Raw genomic sequence first — 22988 nt, forward strand, 5'->3', positions numbered from 1 at the left:
AAGTTTATTGGGGGAAGGGATTATGCCTACGCACAGTGATGTAGCAAGGACTGCTGACCCCTTAAACCAAGCCTGGGATAGTGTGGAGAACACACACCTCAAAGGGCGAGGGGCAGGAACTGAGCAGTGTGCAACCAGGTAGGATCCGGAGAATGCTGGTTTCTCTAGCACAGGGGACAGAACATACTTTTGATGTGTGTGTTTGTGTCTCAAGGATATACTAAATATTCACCCTTTGACTTGTAATTTTCAAATGAGAAAGTCAGGGCAGGGTCCAGCTTTGGCCTGAGTTTGTTGAGTCCAGTCAACATCTATATCCACAGTTCTGGGGCATCGATCAGCCTTTCTTTAGTCTGAGCTGGAGCTGTGCTCCAGGCAGGGGTCAGCTTCAGAACGCCATTTCCTTCTATCCCACATGGACTTGCCGCAACTACTCCTTGCTTATTGAGAGAACCTTGGTTTATACCGAGGGTACATCTTTTAGGGGTAAAATTTTACTTCTTTCCAGAATATTCTGCCATTATGTATCTACCATCAAAGTCTAGTATCCCTCCACAGTGTTCACTGAATCTCCTCCATTCTCTCCCGGGTCTCCAGAACTTTGATATCACTATTTCTGTGACACTAGACCAAGTATTTCCTCTTCCTTGGTTCCATCTGTTCCCTTATCTGTCTCTATATCCTGTGTATGAGCAGGATCTGCTGCCTTTTTCTCCTCTAAGTTCAGCATCATAAATACCTCCAGTTCCATCCATGTTGCTGCAAAAGTAATATTTCATCATTTCTTATAGTAGAGAAGTACTTGTGCAGTATTCCATCATAAATAGAACACAACTTTTTTATCCACCCATCTGTTGTTGGGCATTTGGGTTGCTTCCATATTGACTATTATACCTAGTGCTACAGTGGACATATGTGTGTATCTGTTTTCAAGTTAGTGTTTTTGTATTATTTGGATACCTACGAGTGGCTGGAATATATCCTAGATTTGTTTGTTTCTTTAAAAAAAATATTTTAAGGAATCTCTGTACTGTTTTCCAGAAAGTCTGGATCAATTTACATTTCCAGCAGGGAAAAATAATTCCTATTTCTTCACTCCCCTCCCAACACTTGTTCTAAGTGACTTTTTTTTTTTTTTTTTGGCAGAGGGTGGTGGTTTGGGGCCACACCCAGCTATGCTCAGGGCTTACACTCTTGCCTCTGAGCTTAAGGTTCACTCTGGCGGTGTCTGGACAGCCATTTGGAGCAGTGGACAGCAGGGATAGAATCCCAGTAGGCCACTTGCAAGAGAGGTATCTTCCTGTGCTACTATCTCTCTGGCTTCTATGTCTGTCTTTTCTGTATAGACTATTCTCTAAGTGTGACATCATACCACATTATCATTTTGCTTGCAATTCACAAATAAACATTGGTGAGTGAAATGCTTAATTTGCTTTCCTCCCAGCTTTTGTAGGGAAAAATATCTATATTTTTTAAGATAAAAGGAGAAACATATGAATATAACATTAATGAAATACTGACAGTTAATTGAATACATGTTTTGATTGTTTTTCTTTCTACTTATCGTTTAGAGAAGAATGATCTGCAGAGAGAAAATAAAAATCTAGTCTGCAGTTCTTGGTTATTCTGTTTTCTACCTATGTGACATTGGGCCAACTGTTTAATCTCACCAGTACTCTGGACTTGCCCTGTTTAGTAGGGTTAATAATGACTACATGAAACTGATTTTATGAATTTATAAAATGCCAACAATGATAGGTACATAGGTGATGCTCAATAATCTTAATAATGAGCAATCTTAAAAGTAAGGTGAAATATTATCCTCATTATGCAGGAAATGCAGAGTCCTAAAATCTCTTTGTCACTGAGGGTTTTTTAATCAGTTAACTGTGCATATATTCATAATACATATGTGTGAATTTATACAGATATATGCACATACATATATGTGTGCATCTATGTTTAATCTTGGGTCTTTAAGGATGTTTTTCTTTGCACTAATTCATAAAATATTCGCATTATTTTTTTAAGACTTCAAAAAAATGTTTTTTTTTTAAAAATTTACGACTATTTTTTGGATCCCCTGTGCCCAGTAAATGTTTGGGGTTACTTTCTGCCCCTTTGCTTGGCTAAAACTCTTAGCAGTGTTCAGGAAACCAGAACCATGTAGTACTGGGATCTAACATGAATTTCCTGCAAAGCATGCACTCAGCTCCTTGAGTACTCTCTTTGGCCCCAGAATTTTTTAGCAGCTCACAGCAAAATTGAAAGAAAAGTACAGAATTTTCCATAAACAATTGCCCTGCACAAGTATGGCCTCTACCAGTAGCAATATATTCCACTAGAATGGCACACTTATCACAACAGATTAACCTGCACTGGCAATCCTTATTACCCAGAGTCCTCAAGGCTCATTTTGATGTATATTTTATGAGTTTGTAAAACTACGTTTGGGCGTTTAGCATTACGGCATCATACAGAGTACTTTCACTGCTGGACAAATCCTCTGCACCTTGCCTGGGTAATGGTTGAAAAGTTTACTTTGTAACTAACACCATTAAGTTGCCATAGGCCTATAACTTGAGAACAGTTTTATCCCTTTAATCTTTTAATTTTAAAGTAAAATTTATTCAGTTACAGAACACATTGTATATCTTACTTCTGGTATTCTGAATATAAATGATATTTTTCAAGAGCTATTTCTGATCCCTTTTAGTTTTAATCCATATCAAAAGAAAGAGGTGCATTATGCTGCTACTTTGCTACCAAAGATGAGTAATATTCATCATCAATCTTCCTGTCCCAATAGTTCATTATACAGCTTTTCTATCTGGGTTCACTAGCGGAAGGTCTACTATGCCCCATATCCATTTTTAAATTGCAGTTCAAGTTCTCCATGTTAAATCATTTTGATGGAATTCCTTGCTTTTGAAAATCAAAGAAATACTTCAATCTATTTGAATTAAGTAATCTTTTTAATGAGAAGAAATTGGCCACAGAAATTTCTTTTATGGGGGGGAGGATATACAGGTGTGTTAATTAGAAATGAGTGAATGGTAGTTGAAAAGATTGATAGCTGATTTAATTACATTTCCTTACAGTAATAGAATTGGGAACTAAAACACTTATCTTTCAAAATACAAATTAAGAATACTTTTGTGTGATTAGCAAGAATTTATTCTGATTTATAGAAATGATTTATGTAAGTAAAAATATTTTCTTCTGAATGATTTAAAATAATTAAATAATTCATGATTTAATTTGCTTTGGATATCTCTTTTTAGATATGTTTTCACTAGAGCATAACATTCAGATTTTTTAGATCTCTAAAAATTTCTTAGAAAATGAATTTTGTTAATTTTTTTGGCAAAGAATTTAAGATAGATGGATCAGTGAACACAGTAGCTTATCATATTTTATATACAAAATGATCTGGGAACATTTTAAAGTCTCAAAGGGACAGACTAAACTATTATGTCCTATATGCTCAACTATATTGTTTGGTTTTGAAATTGTTCTTTTTTGGGTTTGGTCTATTCATGACTCTGTGCTCAGGCACTGCTTAGTGAACCATGTGGTGACAAGTATTGAACCTAAGTCTATTGCGGGCAATGTCTTTGTTTCTACTTATTGAGCTATCTCTCCAGGCTAACATAATCTCCAAATTGACTTGATATTGGCTTTTAGAAAGGAAACAAAATGTTTAATATCATTTACCAAAATCACATATTTAAAAAGAAATAGATCTAGTTTAGGGTTCATAATTATATATGTCAGCACTTATGGACACTCTGTCTAGATTACTTATAATTTGGGAGCAAAATTATTATCACATTTACATTTATTTCTTCTAAAAAACAGCTGTTGTCATACTTGCTATTGAAATAAAGACTTCTCATCTCTTAAATGTTATTTACCTAGAAGTATTTCAGTGGTTCCCTTATCAGAAAAAATAATGTTTTCTTGGGGCCAGAGCGATAGCACAGCGGGTAGGGCGTTTGCCTTGCACGCTGCTGACCCGGGTTCGATCCCGGGCATCCCATATGGTCCCCCAAGCACCGCCAGGAGTAATTCCTGAATGCAAAGCCAGGAGTAAACCCTGAGCATCGCTGGGTGTGACCCAAAAAGAAAAAAAAATAATGTTTTCTCTCTGGACTGCACCCAGCAGTCAGGAGTTATTCCTAGCTCTGCTCTCAGGGATCATTCTTGGTGGGGTTTGGGGTATCATAGGGAGTGCCAGTAATAATACCCGTGTCCACTGAATGGAGGGCAAGTGTCCTACCCACTGTACTATTTATCCTGTCTTCCTATATATCTCTTATTTTAAGTTTAAGGATGGATTATAACTTCTCTGTAACATTAGCCAACATTTTTGGTGGAAGTCGGTTAAAATACTAGTATTAAATATATATGATGTATATTGCATATTTAAATGATTTGCAGAATCTAAAACTTTGTGCATTTCTAAAGTATGCTGTAATCCTAAAGAGATAATAGACACTAGGGATTTATAGAAAATATAAAATTTCTTCAGTGAAAATATTTTCATGCTTGAAATACATAAAAGGTCATTCAATTGTAAAAAAAAATTCAGTCCATGATATATTACTATGATTCAATCAAAGATTGTTTCCTTAAAGCATATATTGTAATACTATATTATATCTAATGCTAACCTCATGCTCATCTAGAAATGCATATATATTTTTTTCAAGTCTGTTGATAGTAGTGATGACATTTTTCTTTTATTTTTAAACAATACCCAAGCAACTTATAATTGAATGACACTAGTTTGAAGGAATGACCTGACTGTGGAAGGATATCAGTCAGAATCTACTTCTTTTCACTTTAAAGATTAGAGAAACATGATGTATTTAGAGCATTCTTTTCAAACTTACTTCTAAACTAGGACACACATAGCTACTCCTAGGAATTTCTAGGTGACACACTATGTAAGACTTAATACCTTTTCAAGTAAAGCAAAGTTGACCAGTGTTTAGATATCCCATTTGAAAGGAAATGTTGGGAAATCTTTCCTTTTATTTTTTCAATCATGTGTTCTATTTATCAAATATTTTTAGACGCAAAGCCATTTATTATTCACAATTACATGTGGGGCATGAATTAAACTTATGTTCTAAAGGCAGAGAGAAATTAAAATTCCCAGACACTTTTATGTATTTTTATGTAATTCACTGGATTTAAGTGTAGATAGTAATAGAAATAGTTTATTATATATAGACCCTGAATGCGACAGGGACAAATGAGACATTACTGGCACCCGCTTGAGCAAATCAATGAGCAACGGGACTACAGTGATGCAGTGATACGTAAATATAGATATGTAGATATATGTGTGTGTTATATAATAGCATTCAACCTCAAAACAAAAATATGCGTCAAGTTTTGGTTCCTTTGTCCTTAAAAATATTGCCTAGGGGCCAGAGTGATAATATGCTAGGTAGGGTGCTTGCCCCGAGTACAGCCAATCCGAGGTTCAATCCCTGGAATCTCATATGTTCCTCAAGGCCCCACCAAGAGTGACCCCTGAGCCCATAACCACAAGTAAGCACTAAGGACCACTGGTGTGGCCTGAAAACAAAGAAAAAAATGAAAACAAAAAGATAATAATGTTTAATGCTCTCTACCCCAGCAAGCAAAGAAGTAGCAAAAGAGGAATTTAAGAAAATTTCAAACTCTGAACACCTTGATGGGTGTGGCCCTGATAGTCCCTTTTAAAAAAAAATTTAACAAACTAGACTAAGACAGCCTGTCCCTGTCTTTATCCTGGTTAAATATCTTCATGTAAGTAATTTCACCACTTGGTTTGGTTTATTTGTGAAAATGAAGCTGAATTAGATCTCTGTAGCAACATTTTAATGGCATGGGGTGATAATCAGAGTTAAAGTAAATGTTTCAGAGCACTTCATAACTTTTTAATGGTCACATTGGGTATAAAGCTTATACTAGAAATAACTCTATCCAGAAAATATAATTGACATTGTAAAGTCTATCCTATTCTATTTCAAATTTCATTTCAGCATATCATTTAAAACAAAGATGATCCAACAGTGAGAAATAAAATAATTGGAAATTAAACAGAGATATTAATATCCTGCATTTAAAAAAATTTTTAAGATTAAATTTATTGAATGCTTTGAAATAGAATAAATTTAGAATAATCTGGAAATTCAGCAGAAAGCAAGCAAGGAGATACATACATTGCTACTTAAGGAGTTGGGTGAGGATTGGGGACACCAAAGGTCAAGTATGCTTACTAGAATGAGAAACAGCAGTTCAAAAATAGTCAAGTTCACAGACATCACGTGAAGAAAGAAGCTGGAAGTTCAGGACCAATTGTCAGAATAATTCATCAGGATTGCATTAAAGACAGATGGGCACAGCACTCACCTTTCTTGAGTTGCAAACAGATGTTGCATTTACTCTGAGGTTAATTTTCAAAGTGGCTTTCACAGTAGGAGCTTCTGTCTACAAAGAGTCTGAAGTGCAAACACTGAGGTTTGTGCAGAAAGCAGAAAAGAGTCCCAGGTAAACTTAGCCCCAGACTAGAGAGAAAGGTATGAAAGAGGATTTCTCAGCTCCTTGTTGACCAAGATACTATAGCATCTAGTGACAGAAAAATATTTTTATTGCTAGGGTTTTGGCAATGAGGAAGGGTTCCCAGCTAATTTACAAATCTAGGAGGCAGGCAGAACTATCACAGAACAAAAATCAGACTAATTCATTTTTACCAACATGCCAATACTAGCCTTTTGTTACAATTTCTGCAAGAAGTCTCATTCATCAACAACAATGAGGTAATAAAGATACCAAAGAAACAACTAATATTTAAGGAGAAAAATCACCAACCATCATTAAAATAAAGATAATGTTCCCATTCTAAATCTGTATCTGACTGGGTAACCTCTGCTTAGAGTATTGCAGGTCACAGTTTCTGAGATGAAGCGGAAGTCAAATCACTCTCTGGCTATTAAAAAAGCTTCTGACTAGGTTTCACATATGCCATTCAGAATACGTTTTATTACAAAGCACCTCTCATAATTGGGTAAAACTGCAAAGAGAGTGTAGACCTGACTCAGGATTTGGAAGAAGGCAAGGAATACTTGACACTTTCTTCAAGTCTACTGAGTAGGTATTAGATTATGACTTTATTCTCCATGAAATCACGAAATCTCCAAATCCCATTGATTGTCAAATTTCTCGAGTGATCTCAGCAACCTCTCCATTCGTCCTGTCCCTGAGAATTTAGAAGCGTCTCTCTACTCGGCCTTCCCAATGATGCCGCATTGGAATCTCTTTCAGGGTCAGGAGAATGAGATCCAGCTTGTTACTGGCATATGAATACACCATGGGAAGCTTGCGAGGCTGTCTCATGTGGGCAAGAAACTCTCAGTAGCTTGCTAGTTTCTCCCAGAGGGAGAAGTACGTTATAAGATATCGCGCAGCCTCGAAGCGGTCGCACACTTCTGGGAGATTGCTTTTAAGTTTCTGGATGTTTACCGTTGATGGGATTACACACACCTGGGTTCCTCTGCCAGTACCTTCATGCGTGAGGCTTGTCCAAATGTGTGGAGAGGGGCCTTGAGCATGACTGTGGCTAGGTTCCAGAGGTCTTCGGCTGCTGGGATCTCTGCTCAGGACAGGGAGGGAAGCTGGAGCCCATCCCCTTCGAGGGGCCCCGGGGAAGACAGCCAGGCATTCGGGCAAGAGACTTTCTGCCTTTATTTTCCATTTATTTAAATTATTGTGTTTTATGGTTTTTGTATGCTATGTCTATTTATTGCTCCTTATTCTGATGGTGCTCAGCACTCCTGGCTCTGTGCTCAAGGATCACTCCTGGTAAGTGTTGGAGAACCATATGAGATGCTGGGATAAAACTCAGCCCCCCTCCACCCCCATGCAAGGCAACCCCCCTACATGCTGTGCTATCACTCCGGCCCCTCTTGTCTACTTTTTAATAACTATTACATATGATAGTGGGAAATCAGTTTAAAAGACAATAACATGAAAGATTTTTGGTTTTTTTTCACTTATCTGTTTATTAATCTGCCAACCTTTATTTGAGACTCAAAAAGTTCTTCATGCATTAGAAACTAAGCTTCCATTTGACCCAGCAATACCACTCCTGGGAATATAACCCGGAGAGGCAAAAAGGTATAGTAGAAATGACATCTCCATTTCTATGTTCATTGCAGCACTGTTTACATTAGCCACAATCTGGAAAAAGAAAGACTGCCCCAAAACAGATGACTGGTTAAAGAAATTTTGGTACATCTACACGATGGAATTCTATGCAGCTGTCAAGTGGATCAACATGAAAGTATCATGTTGAGTGAAATGAGTCAGAAAAAAAGAGACAGATATAGAAAGATTGCACCCATATGTGGAATATAAAGTAGCAGAGAGGTATGAGCTTGTAATGATGCAATTTCTGGCAGAAATTTCTCTGGACATAGTTACTAAAATACTAAAATACAGAAATCCAAAACCATGCGGCCACTATTGTGGCCACACGTCCTCATATCTCTTCATTCTCAGAAATGGAAAACAAATTATCAAATGTTTCCTTTTCAGCAGGTCCGACTTTGGGGGTAGAAACTCCAAACAATAATAGTGAGTTTTTGTTGAAAGAGTGAATATAATCAAAGTAAAGTGAAAGTAAAGTGAAATTTATCAGTTACACAGGCAGGATGGGGGAGTGGGGAGGTGGGGGTGGGGGGAGGCATACTGTGCTTCTTGGTAGTGAAATATGTGCACTGGTGAAGGGATGGGTGTTTGAGCATTGTATAACAGACTTAAACCGGAAAGCTTTGTAACTTTCCACATGGTGATTCAATAAATAAATAAATAAATAAAAGTTCTTCATGTGTTTTATAGAACTCCGAGTCTATTTTATTGGATGTTGCTATTGTGGGGGTCATTCTCTATGGAGCTGAGGAATCACTTTGCATCAAACTCAGACTTTATTTACTCAAGACTTGGGCCCTATCACTTAAGCCATGTCCTCAGTCCCAGATGTGTGTGTGTGTGTGTGTGTGTGTATGTGTGTGTATGTAGGGTAGGGAGGGGAGGGGGGGTTACTGGAGATGGAACCTGGTCCGCTGAATGCAAGGCAAATATCCTTTCCACTCTATTGTCTGGTTCCTCACCCCCAGATATTTCAATATCATGTGAGAATCTGCTTTGTGCATAACGCAGCCTTCTTTCTACCTTTCCTTCCCTACCCTCACAAGTCACTACATTCACTCTTGTGCTTGTTATTGAAGTTGCTAATAGTGCACTAGTCACTATTATCAGGTTTCCCACCTTCTGGAAAGCCTTAGAACTCAACAGCCTCAAGTCCTCCATAAAAACTGAGTTAGCAAATATTTTTTATCAAGGCATTTTGTCAGCAAAAGTGTTTTTCCTGCTAAAGGGAGACACCATTTAAGACTGTCAAGGGAAAAATGCTCCTGTGGATAGGAGGAGGAAGGCCCCAAGAAAGCTGAATCTTTTATTGTCAGAAAAGAGATTTTCTAGATTTTGATGAAAGGATTGGTTGTGTCTCCCTCACTTCCAGGAAATCCTTCAAAAATAAAAGTCTAGGGGCTGGAGCGATAGCACAGAGGGTAGGGCATTTGCTTTGCACATGACTGACCTGGGTTCAATTCCCAGCATCCCCTATGGTTCCTTGAGCACCGCCAGGAGTAACTCCTGAGTGCAGAGCCAGGAGTAACCCCTGTGCATTGCTGGGTGTGACCCAGAAAAGTCTATAAGCAAAATGTAATCTAAATGAAATGTTTATGTAATTCTTTGAAGCAAATATCTGTAACTTGTCAGTGGGGTGTTTCTTTTAGAAAAATGACTAGCCTCAAATCTTCAGTTAGTATTTACTTCAAATTTCTTACTGAAGTAAAATTATTTTTTTCACATAGAATTTCTTTGTGCTCCATTAATTTTTGTTTGGAAAATCTCATGCTACTATTAGAGATGAGAAAATATGACTTCCGTTAAGGTTGCATGGTGATGGCAGCTATGGTATGTTTCTTTGTTGTGTAAAACTTCCCTGAAAAATTGTCATTAAAGTTGCTAATAGATTTGTTTGAGAGCTGTATCAAAAATACTGTAGCTCCAATAGGAGACAGGTATATTTAAACAATGATGTTGTCTACTTATAAAGCAAGCAAAATAGACAGCTTTCCAAAAAAATTAAGTAGTTTTATTATTGTTATTTCATTTGCATATGGAAGCCAACTCCCTTTCTTTATGTGTCCTCCTGTGGCTCTCTACCTCTGTGGAAAGATTAAATAGCCACTGAATAATTTGAGAATCTGAAAAACCTGTGTTCAGGAATTTGAACTCTACAAAGATAAGGTCCTGAAGGTTTAACTTTGGTTAAAATATTTACAGTTTCTTTAAGAAATTATCAATGTCCTTAATAAATCTTTGATTTTTGTTTTTGTAATGAAGAAGAAAGGTTGGTAGTGGATTGGGAAAACGGGACATAGCACGTGTAGACTCTGTCTGAAAAGAAGGGATGTCTGAACTCTTTAACACCTGCAGTTTGTGAAATAAGGAAGTCGGATGGTAGAAGCAGGTTAGTCCTGTCATTCTTTACCCTGGCTTTCTAAACTAGTCCCCAAGGCTAGATCTGCTAGGTAGGTTGGAAGGGAAATGAAACACAGGCTTATTTTTTTTATCACATTTCCTCTTTAGCACTCTGCAAGAAAATAACCATGTAGGTTATTTTCATTCACTACACATCCAGGGTGTAAAAGTGCAAATATATATCTGTAGTGGAGCTAGATGATTATCTAGTTTAACTTTAAATCACTTTTACATGACATTGAAGGAAATGAGAAATTCATACTGTTTCATAGTTAAGCAGCCATGGAGAGTTTCCATTAAATGTCACTGAGAATCTAACTAGAGAACTTCCAAATGCATTGACAAAGGAGGCACATACTAGCCCTGTCATCCTACACCTCAGGGCAGACTGTCTAGACTAGAAAGTCAAAGTCAGGTCTCAGTGTCAGCCTCCAGCATACTCCAGGAGCTCTGAGTTTGGAAAGGCTGAGATGATGTAGATGCAGATAAATGAAAATCAGCTATCAATGCCCCAGCTGTGTATTAGAGACTCAGAATCCAGTAAGTTGTTCAGGAACAAAAGTACACACGCCAGGGTACACTGTCCTAAATCCAGATTAGCTTTGACTTGGTAGAGCCATTTTAATAACTGACAGGCGATTCATTGAGTATAGGGAGAGCAGAATCCATGGCCCAACATTTTACCTTTAATGTCTTTGAGAATGTACTTTAAAGCTGGAAAAAGGTGAGATACCAACAAATGATCAAAGGTGATTGGGTTATTTAAAGAAAAAAAAATTGATGGATCACTGTCACCCCGTTGCACATCGATTTGCTTGAGCAAGCACCAGTAACGCCTCCATGTGAGACTTATTACTGTTTTTGGCATATGGAATATGCTACAGGTAGCTTGCCAGGCTTTGCTGTGCGGGTGCGATACTCTCGGTAGCTTGCCAGGCTCTCCAAGAGGGACAGAGGATTCGAACCCAGGTCGGCCGCATGCAAGGCAAATGCCCTACCTGCTGTGCTATCACTCCAGTCCAAATAAATTGACATACATCTATGAGAAATTGCTAATGCCACTGTCAAGTGATTATCATTTTTTCTCCATTTTAGTGGGGTAGGGGGTCACACCTGGAGGTGCTCAGTGGCTCTTCTGGCTACCCTGGCTCTGTTCTCCTGAGTGACCCTTGGCAGTGATCTTGGAAGCCCTGGGGATTCCTACCCAGGTCAACCACATGCATAGCAAGCGCTTTAACTCCTATTCTATTCTCTGCCCCCCATTGCACTATTGAAAATAAATATTTTACTTTACACTAACTTATAAATAAATAAAATTATTTGATATCAAATGTAATAATTAGACAATTTAAAATACATAAAAATTTAATCACACACAAAGGATAATTACAGTGGCTTTCAAGTATATAATATTTAGATAAATTCATTTTATTTTTTATGTTCTATTACTTTCCCATGTGGAAAATAATTATAATGAATGCTACAATAACTGGAATGTTTTGCAGAAGAGAATTAGAAATTATTCTAAACTACATGAGGCAATTGGAATCGGACTGTACTGTATATTGACAGTGTACATGATGCTTGATTTTTATTATTATCTTCAACTAGTAGCAATAGAATCTATAATTAAAACTTCTCAAATACTAACTTAAGAAGTCATATCTAGTTATTCTCTTCTGATGTTTAATTAGAAATATGTAAAATATAAATTCTGTGTAGAAAATTATCAAGCCATTATGTTTACCATTTAAATTTTTGCTTCTCAATGATTTTCACTCTACTTTTGAAGCAACTTACACAAAAATAGATTTAAGAAATAACCATTTTGAGTAAGCTGTGATACATGTTTCCCAGATGTATTTTTTAATATATTTCTTAGAATTATACAAGAAGCATGTGAAATATTCCTATGAATATAGTATTAATTAAAAGCTAATATCAAATTATCTTTAAATCAGAAGCTTTACAGAGTTTCATTACACCAGAAGAATACAGAAACTGAGAATTATCTAGGCATTTGGAAGTATAAGTCTGATAATTCAAACCAACATGTTTTTAAAAATTTCATTTGTCTGAGACTCTGCTCCATTATGGAGGTAAAAGGATGAGTTCTGTTACCTTCACAGATCTGCAATGCTTGATTAAAATATACTAATTAGTTTGGCATTGAAAACTCACTCCCCCCCACCCCACCTTTGAATGCTTTAACCTCTATTTAGGAAGAGGAAAGTAAAAGATCATCACCCCCATCTTACCAGTCAGGAATGCAAAATAACCAAATTACTTTTTTTTTGTCTTTTTGCGTCACACCCAGGAATGCACAGGGGTTACTCCTGACTCTGCACTCAGGAATAACTCCTGGAAGTGCTCAGGGGACCATATGGGATGCTGGGAATGAAACCCAGGTCGGCGTTGTGCAAGGCAAATGCCCTACCTGCTATGCCATCACGCCAGCCTCCCAAATATATTTCCTAAAAACCCTTCAAAGAACTGAGAACTCAAGGAAACCCAATGAACAATGTCCAGTGAGAAGCCCACCTAGGAAAGAAGCCTGCCCCTCACCCAGCACCCCCTCTCCACATCTCCCACCAAAGCTGTATGTAATATTTCAGGTAAAGGGAGGACGGAAAAACCTCATCCCTAAGGTGAAGCAGAACAGAAATTCAATGCAGAAAGTAGAGCTCTGTGAGGGCTGGTGTGAGGATTTAAAGCCCCTCGGTCAGGATCCCATTAAGGCCGTACCCCACTACCCTCTCTCTCATAAGCCTTTGCTGGTGCTCAGAGGGCTGTGCAGTCTCAGGGGAGGAGAGCTGAGTGACTTTGGTCTGGGCACAGGCACATGGGCTGAGGGCAGGGCACTAGGTAAGCAACCTTTGTCAGAGGAAATGTTTAAACACACGTGACAGGAAGGAGTGACCAGGTCATAACAAGTGGGATGGGGCAGAATGGGATGAAGAATCCACGCCTTGGAGGTCCAAGCTTGTCCTGAAATCTGAACCAGGATTCATGGCAACACCCCTGGGCACTCTGGGTCTCAGTGTGCCCGCGGGGGAGGACTCAGCTAGAGGAGCTGGGACACATCCAACCTCAGGACAGGCTGCAGAGTGGCAGCTAAGAAGGGACAGGAGAGGTGAAGAGTCCCTTAGCCACTCTTGTTCGCTGATCCCAGGAGGCCTCCATCCTAGCCATGTGTGTTAAGGGAAAGTCAAGAGGGGCTGGAGCGATACCATGGTGGGTAGGGTGTTTATCTTGCATGTGGCCAACCTTGGTTAGAGTCTCAGCATCCCATATGGTCCCTCAGGCACTGCCAGGAGTAGTTCCTGGAGTGCATGAGCCAGGAATAATCTCTGTGCATTGCTAGATGTGACCCCAAGAAAAGCAAAAGAAAAAAAAAGGGGAGAGTCAGGAGAGCAGAGAGTGCTGGCCCAAACTCATGGACATATCACTAGAGGTTTTCTGGCCCAGCAAGTTGAGGTCTAAAGAGAGCTGGAAACACAAAATATCTGTTTGGGTGCTCCCAGTCAGAAGTCTGCCCAAGGGGGCTGGAGTGATAGCACAGCAGGTAGGGCATTTGCCTTGCACGCAGCCAATCTGGGTTCGATTCCCACATCCTATATGGTCCCCTGAGCATCAGGGTTAATTCCTGAGTGCAGAGCCAGGAGTGACCCCAAAAGAAAAAAATAGATGTCTGCCCAACATGGTTTCCCATATAGCTGGATTAATACCTGGAGTACTGATGTTTTTCTATTTGTAGCATTATATTCTTCCTCATTCAATCTTTCCTACTTTTATGTTTTTTGTTAAATTAGCATTTTCTATGATATAATTTTTCTCTTTCTAGCATATGTTAATTTGTAAGAAATTAGTGTTTGTCCTAGAGTTTCAAATATTTATCTCAAACTACTTCAAATACTATATTGCTTCTGGGAAATTTGTGTGCTTATAGTACCACAACACTTTTAAGCTGCCCTTTTATCTCTTTACTAATTTTTCATTTTACTACATGGAACTTAAAAATAACTCATATAGCATATATATTATCAAATTTAGTAAAATATATCACTTGTCTCATTTGTCATCCTGTTGCTCATTGATTTGCTCGAGTGGGCACCAGTGACGTCTCCATTCGTCCCTGTCACATGCTAGTGTAGCACAATGGTGTCTGCTAGATCCAGGAACATAAAGAGCCTCAAACCATTCATTCAGGGTCTTGCCGAAGAAGTCTGCCCGTCTTGGAGGTGAGTGGCCATGTGTTCTTTTGACGTCTGTGGAATCCAGTCGGTAACGGCTCTAGTCCAGCAGTCAAGTAAAATATATAGGGCAACCTACACAACCAAACACTATAATTTTGAGAATTATATTTTAAGGTATCTAATTCATCACCTTGAGGTAAATTTGTTTGCTTTGGTTTTAAGGAGCCATGCCCAGTAGTACTCATGGCTTTCTCTGTGCTCAGGGATCACCCTTGGTAGTGCTCAGGGGGCCAGATGCAGTGCTGGGGATCAAATCCTGGTCAGCTGCATGCAAGACAATGCCTTACTCACTGTACTCTCTCTCTAGCCCAGGAACATTCTATTTTTTTAACTTCAGTTATTCACTTGCACTTTTTTTAGATTGTTGCTTCTGCCCTTATTCTGGTGGGATTTCAGCTCGTGAGTTTCCAGACTGCTGAAGGGTTTGCATCAGCCCAGTTCTTCAGTTTTGGGTGCAACTATTTGCTCTCTAATCTTAAGAACTGGTGATTTTGCCATGCATTCAACTTTTAAAATGTAGTGCTGCTTTGTATGCGCAACAAAATGGTGGGTTATTTTGGTTATTTTTAACCTTTCATTTGTTCCATGGCCATGATTTGATGGTGCTCGGTATTAGGGGAGCAAAACCTGGTTATTATGAGTTTGCAGCACTCTTTAAGTAGGGTGAGTGGGTGGAGTCGGGTAGCTGAGTAGAGTACTGGATTTAGTACTAAATAAAAATGGATTGGTACTGATGCCTTTAGAATGTCTTGTGGCTACCTAGTTGGCAGAAAGCAGGGCTGGGAAATCAGCTTTCATATTTTGCTATTTAAAGTCGCTCATTCTATTATTTTGGAATTTGAGCACTACTATCTTGTCTGAAAATTGAACAGATCTGTCTTAGTGAGCAACTTTATTTAAAGAATAGAAAGATTTCTGGTAGGGTGACAACTTGAAAAACAGATTAAATCCTTTAGCTTATAGATTTCTATCAGATATGTGTAACTTTTCATTCATAATAAGTTACTCAAATTATTCAGAATGTTATACTTAGCAATTTACTAAGAGGGGTTGGGAAATGATTGCAAGCGGGGTGCTTTATCCTTTAAGTGGAAACTGTTATACTCAGTTCAAAAGAGAATTGCAAATAGTTTTGACTTGTTTGCTTTATCTGTTGTCTTGGCATCTTGGACATAGACCCCCTGGTTAAACTAATTTTAAGATAAACAGAAATAATATTTAGTGTTCATTGATTTATTCATAGTCATCCTAGGATGAAGATCAGGAGTCATGGCATCAATAAATGAAGAAAATTATTCTATTTTTTAAAACTCTCTAAAGATCATCCTACAATTCCATTATGATTTTCTTCATAATTATTTCTTTACTTATATTCCTTATTGGGTAAGTGGTATGTAACTGATTTTTGATGGTTAGAACACTACACATAACTTTTCTATTTGATCATTCTGAGAACTTTTATATTTACTTTCATTATGGTCTTGAAGCTCATGTTTTAAGCTGAACACTCTTATTAAAGCTAGTATTTCTTATTTCATTTTTCAGCTATTATGTAAAATAATTATTTTTCTCTTAAACCCACAAGAGTATTATAAAAGAAACTTCAAAAATGAAAATGTACTGCTTGAAAATTTAGATTAAGCAATTTATTTCTTTTCTTGATTTAAGAAATATAGTTCTTGACAGTTTCATAAATAAGTAAAGCTGACAGAAAAGGGTCTTTATCTAGAGAAAGAGAAATAGCAAGATATTGAATCTCCTGTATTTGCATGTTAAGTCCACATTCACTAAGCATCACACATCAAGGCTTTTAAAGAAATGAGTTGATTTACAGTTATGGGAGCTAGAAGTGTGACTTCATGAGGCCAACAGAACAGGGGACAATCCTTGTCTCTCCCCTAGCTTCTGAGGGGAGAGATATTTTCTGCTGATATTTTCCATTCACTGACTTATATATATTTCTCTACTCAGAAAAGCTTCATCTTTTTATGCCATATTCTCCATCTCTGTTTCTCTGGGACATATTTCTTCTCAATATTAATGAAATCCTTTTTATCTAGTTTAGCTAAAATGGTTGTAGTAGTATTAACAGTTATGCATTGGTTTCCAAAGTTACTAGACCCACCATTGTTCTCAGCTCCTCTCTTGTCTCTCACTTCCCAGCACACATGCACTGCTTGTTAATCAGTTTTATAATCTATGGCCAAAGTTTTGGCATTGTTGGATACTGTGTATATAAAGACACCAACATTGGATTAAGACACTTGCTAATAACATCATTTTACCTTCATCTCTGGAAAGATCTTATGTCCAGTATGATAATATTCTGAGATTCTGGGGCGAGGAATTCAATTCATTCCTCCCTGCCTTCTTCCCTTCCTTCCCTTCTTTCCCTTCCTTCCTTCCCCAGTTCAACCCATAACAACATTTGAATTTCAAGTTAGCATCTCAAATCAGGAAATATGTGAACTAGAGATTAATTTATTAATCATTTTCTAGCTTTGTACTGCTAATTTGTATAAATGTAACAACCCACTTCTGTTGTTTTGTTATTTATTTTTTCTATTCGATTCCCACTTATTTTAGGGAAAAGAATGCACTGCTAAAATTTAATAAAGCAATTTAACAAGGGAAAATTTCAGAATAAGAATAACTCACTCTTTTATTTCCTCTTCATTAAATGAATGCCTCCGAGACAGGGCAATAGCAGACTTTCATTAAGAATTCTGAGGATTCTTCCTCTTTTGTGAATTGGCCATCTATGGGTGTCATTTCTGTAAATTAAGAAGTTATTATGTAAGCATAGAAAGGAATCGAAAGTATAATTTTCAAATGGTTGCACATGTCCAAGAAAACGTCCCCATTAGTTAATGGCCTGACAACCCTCTACCACAAGGTCAGCAGCCGTGGAGTTTTCCATTCTTATCTAAGTCAACAACTGTTCTTACTCTCCTTTTTAAAAATTAAAATGATGAAGGTTGAAGGCCTTAGAAAGTTATATTCTATAATTGAAGTCTATACTTTTTTCTTAACAGGTGTTATCTTTGACCATTATTATTGAAATGCTGGAATTTATAATTCTGTTAATTATAGTTTTCATGCATACATCATTCCAACGCCACACCCCTCTGCCCATCATCAGAGTGTCGGCTTCTCTCCGCCAGTATCACAAGGTCACATCCCCTCTCCTGTCCTGGCCACACATGCACATGTAACTTTAGATGTACAGGAAAATTCTGCAATTTTGGTTCCTTTGGCCATCTTCAGTCCCATTCCTATGTTTCTTTATATTCCAGATCTGAAAAAGATATATATTTTAGGGGCTGGAGAGATAGTACAGCAGGTGGTGCACTTACCTTGCACAAAGAGAACAGGGTTTGATCCCTGAGATTTCATTTGGTTTCCCAAAATCTTCCAGGCAAAATTTTGGAGGAGAGAACCAGGAGTAATCCTTGAGCACCAACAGTTGTGGCCAAAAAAACAAAAAAAAGATTTTTTTTTGAAAAATTTAATTGTGGAGGTTATGACACTTACACACATAGAGTATACATTCTTTCAAAATTCTCACTGCATGTCTACAACATCCCATGCTCTGTAGTTCATAAAATAATTCTACATAAAATTAAAAAGGATTAAAAAACATGCGATGTTTGCTGACTACGAAATTAAGTTAGAAATAAAGTATGAGATAGCTAACAAAATTCAAATACCTGGGAACTTAGCACATTTTTAAAACAATGTCTAAGCAAAATGTAAATTCAAAAGATATATGAGAGAGTTTTTAGAACTGCAGGGCAAAAGCAAATAAAAGACCATTTATGGGATACAAAACATGAATTCAAAAGAGGTGTCAGTAAGTTTTTAGAACTGCAGGGCAAAAGCAAATATAATATCATTCATGGGATACAAATAAAGTGGTTTGTACAGGGAAAGTTCAAATGCTGTCCTTAATACTTCTAAAGCCAGTGACCAACCTAAATTGGAACATGAGGAAGATTGTAAAAGAAAAATAAAGTATAGCTGTAGGATGACATTACTTTGTCCTCTCCCCCTTGCCATGAGGAGCTTATCCTGGTTTTTCCTGGAGTTTAGGCTTACCCCAGTCTCACCCATCAAGGTGTTCCCGAATCTCTCCCATCCCTTTGTTTAGCTATAATCACTTCTCTATGCTCTCTTCCCCAAAAAGAGTTAATCAGCTTCTTCCCCTAATCTGACTCTGCTAATTTGTAAGGTCAGGCCTTCCTAGGATACTGAACTTATATTATAAGTTAATATTGCCTTTCTCTTTCCCTTATGCCTTTTGAATAATTTACTTTAAAGCAATGTCCTTTTTGTAGACATGAGAAGACAATATTATGCTTTTGTAACTTGGGACTTAATTGGCTTTAAATATTATTCATTCCCAGGCATCTGCTTTCTCTACTTAATCGTCAGTTGCCCTCAGTTCCTAGCACCCCAAAAGCAGGGTCCCGACGAGGGACAGGACGGATCCAGGGCAAGGGGTGAGTTATATGCTACCCTGGCATCGAGATGGGCCTGGCCAAAGTGCCTAATGCTTAACTACAAGTTAAGAGCTTGATCATAGACAAATGCTGTCATGATCCAAAAGTAATGACGAGACTAGGACCCTGCCAGGGATAGGAAAGACTGATCCAGCCTGAGCACTGTAGTCTGAGATCGAGATGGCCCCAGGAGAGCAATTCTATAAGCTTTAATGCATTTCTTATTGTACCCATACAAAATGATTAATATTATGAATTCTTATATGTTTACTGGTTGAGGAGAGGAGAAACACACTCATGGGACTCCACTCTTGGGTGGATCCTCCTGCTGAAAGAGAGTCAATCCTAGGAGAAGCATCCCCTGAGGAAAAGGAACCTTACCCTATTGATTGTGACCACACCTATGTGTACGCCCCAAACCCCTCATGCTGGGGGATTTAACTAGGCTGTAAGAGTGGGTTGGGGGCCAGATCCAGAGATCCAGAGAGAGATCCAGAGCTGGGAGAGAAACAGAGAGAGAGAATGAAATAAACTGATCGAACAACCAGTTTGGCCTTCTTCCTTCCATCGCCTGCCCTTGACCGACAGCACACACAGCGTTCCAGGGCACCGAACACAGGCAGTGAGACAGAGCCGCCCAGAGAGACTAAGAGTGCACACACCCCTCGGTGTGCCTTAGTTTTTTACATATAGCTAAATAAGTTGGAAGAGGAAATAAGAAAATGGCAGAAATGAATTAAAGAAAAATCAGATAAAAATAAAATGAACAAAGAGTGAATTCTTTAAAAAGATCAACAAAAATTATATGCACCTGAAATAACCTAACTAAATAGCAAAAGAAAGGAACACAAATCAATAATATTATAAATAAAAAAACAAGGTGATTTGAGCAGAAAGAATGAGCACAGATTTATTATGGAAATTGTTAGGACCTCAAAGGCTGGACATACTGAAAATCAATGCTGTGGTGGAGTTTGCAAGCAGTAGAATGCTTTTCATTGTAAATATCTGGCTTTTCTCTTGGAATATTTTAATACCATCCTATCTTCCACTTCTCTAGCAATGATTTCTATCCATTTCAAGTTTTAGAGGTTACTTTGAAAACTGCAGATTTTTTGAAAGTTTCTGATTATTTTCATTCTGGCAGTTACTAAAATTCTTAGTCAGTACTTTTACAAATACTGTCTTTCCACCCTCAATTATTTCCTTTTGCAATTTTTACAAGATACTTGGTCGATCACCTCAATATAGTCTAATCAGGATTTCACACTTCCATTTATATAGATACTATTTTGTGTAATCTTTTCATGCCTATCTTTCTAATTTCAGTTATTGAAATTTTTCTTATAGGCACTCTTTGTTCTCAAAACCATATTTACTCACATTTAAAACATTGTATTTTTACATTTAGGCTTTGTAATTTATAAAATCGTAAATATTAAGGGTCTGGCATTCCGTGTTCTAACCCAAAACCTGCCAAAAGTGTCAGCATTCCTCCACCAGTGACCAAGGTGCCCTCTCTCTCCTACCCTAGGTCCTTAGCAAATTAATATTTTTATCAACATTTTTCCTCCTTTTTCTTTCCCCTTTCATACCTTTATGAAATTTTCATTTCTGTAATCCAGGACCAAGCACTAGCCATTATTTTCTTTCTTCCATTTCCTTGCCTTGTTATCACAGGTAAGTGAAATCATGTACTGCTTTTCTGACTGAATTTGGTTAATGTAATACTCTCTGGTTCCATCTTTGTTTTAGTGACCTGCATGATTTCATCTTTTCTTATGTCTGAAAAATATTCCAGTATGTGAATATACCACAAGCTTTTTACCCATTCATCAGTATTTTATATTTATGTGATTTCCATATCATTGGTATTGTTCTGAGGGCTGAAATGAACACAGGTTCACAATTCTCAAGTGAGTGTTTTAAGGTTAGATGCTGAGAAATGGAATTTTTGGGTCATATTGAAGTTCTATTCTTAGTTTTATGAGAAATATCCAAAAATTCTAAAATCTTTGAAGTATTTTTATTTGTTACATTCTGTATTGTGCTTCCCCCCCAGATATGAGGTCAAAGTATCTAGATTTTGCCAATGATTTAGTCAATATGGTTCATGAAATGCTTGTTTGTTTAGTGATTATTATTGCTTATCTATATTCAATCAAATTTTGTTTGTGGTTTTTTGAGTCTGAAGCTATTTAAAGTGACTAACCTAGATGTTTTTGTTGAGGAATACGTTTTGTCGTGTTTGATAATGTCCTCTTAATCAAAGTTCCTCAACTTCTTCCCTTCTGATTCTATTGTATAACTTGCTCTGTGGATTTATTTTATTTTTAAAGTGATAACAAAGAGTCTGCCAACTCAATCTTTACTCTTTTCTGTTCACTTTATCTACTTGTTTTAAGAATGATCTATATATAATTTATTTTTTAGCACATAGTTTGTCATATTGCTAAATACATAACTGACCATTTGAAATCAACAACATGGTATTTGGAAGGTGAATTGGTATATTTCACTTTTTTAAAAATATGCTTATATTCAATCATGACTCAATATATTTATGAACCTGCACATTATTTTGCAATCCCAATTTTCCAATGTAAATGGTTTGTTAGCTTAAAATATGAATATGACATGTATATCCACATCATTTTTGTTCACTGTCACTGTTATTGCTCATCGATTTGCTCGAGCAGGCACCAGTAACGTCCCCATTGTGAGACTTATTACTGATGTTGATTTTGGCATATCAAATGCACCACAGGTAGCTTGCCAGGCTCTGCCGAGATACTCTCGGTAGCTTGCTGGGCTCTCCGAGAGGGGCAGAAGATTCTAACCCTGGTCAGCCTCGTGCAAAGCAAACACCCTACCCACTGCAGTATCGCTCCAGCCCCATTTTAGTTATTCCCAAAAAATATAACTTTTTCTTTAGATATAGTAGCAATATAAAAGTAGGATTTACATTTGTGAAGTGCCTTTTGAATCTTATTTTTGTCCATTTAGTTACCTCTGAAATCCATGAAAGCTATGCTTTCCCAGTACTTGTTATTTATTAGCTGGAGATTTAAAGTTCAAAATCACTATTTTTTTTCTTTTTTGTCTCTGAGGAGCTAGAATGGATGACCCAAATGGAAATGTGATGCTATTTATTCTTTCCTTAGGCAAAACACAGGTAAAGAAGAAATAATATTGGCAAATTGTAATGAAAGAGAAGATGGATAGAATTGAGTTTAAACATGAAAATATGTCTTAAGTGGAGGGAAAACCTGACTCAGCAATTGAACTTTCTATATAAAAATGCCATGCTCCCTACCTCCTGCAATACTGGGGACCACCAGGGTCACCCTAGTCGTGTTTAAGGATTCTAGAGCTAAACCCAATAGTATTTCTGATTTTTGACCCTCACCTTGATCACTGAATTATTTTCCCAGTCATGTCTTTTTATTCACTATTGTTTGCTATATGTTATTGTATAAATACACAGGCATCAGAGAGCTCACTTAAGGCATGTGAGAGCCCTCAGTTTGATCCCTGGAACCACAAGATCCTGTAGCAGCCCTGGATGGAACCCCGTTGGCCCCAGGCACTTCTGAGAAGGCCTAAAATGTCAATTAACTTG

This window comes from Sorex araneus, chromosome 7 (assembly GCF_027595985.1).
Source record: "Sorex araneus isolate mSorAra2 chromosome 7, mSorAra2.pri, whole genome shotgun sequence".
Classification (NCBI taxonomy): Eukaryota; Metazoa; Chordata; class Mammalia; order Eulipotyphla; family Soricidae; genus Sorex; species Sorex araneus.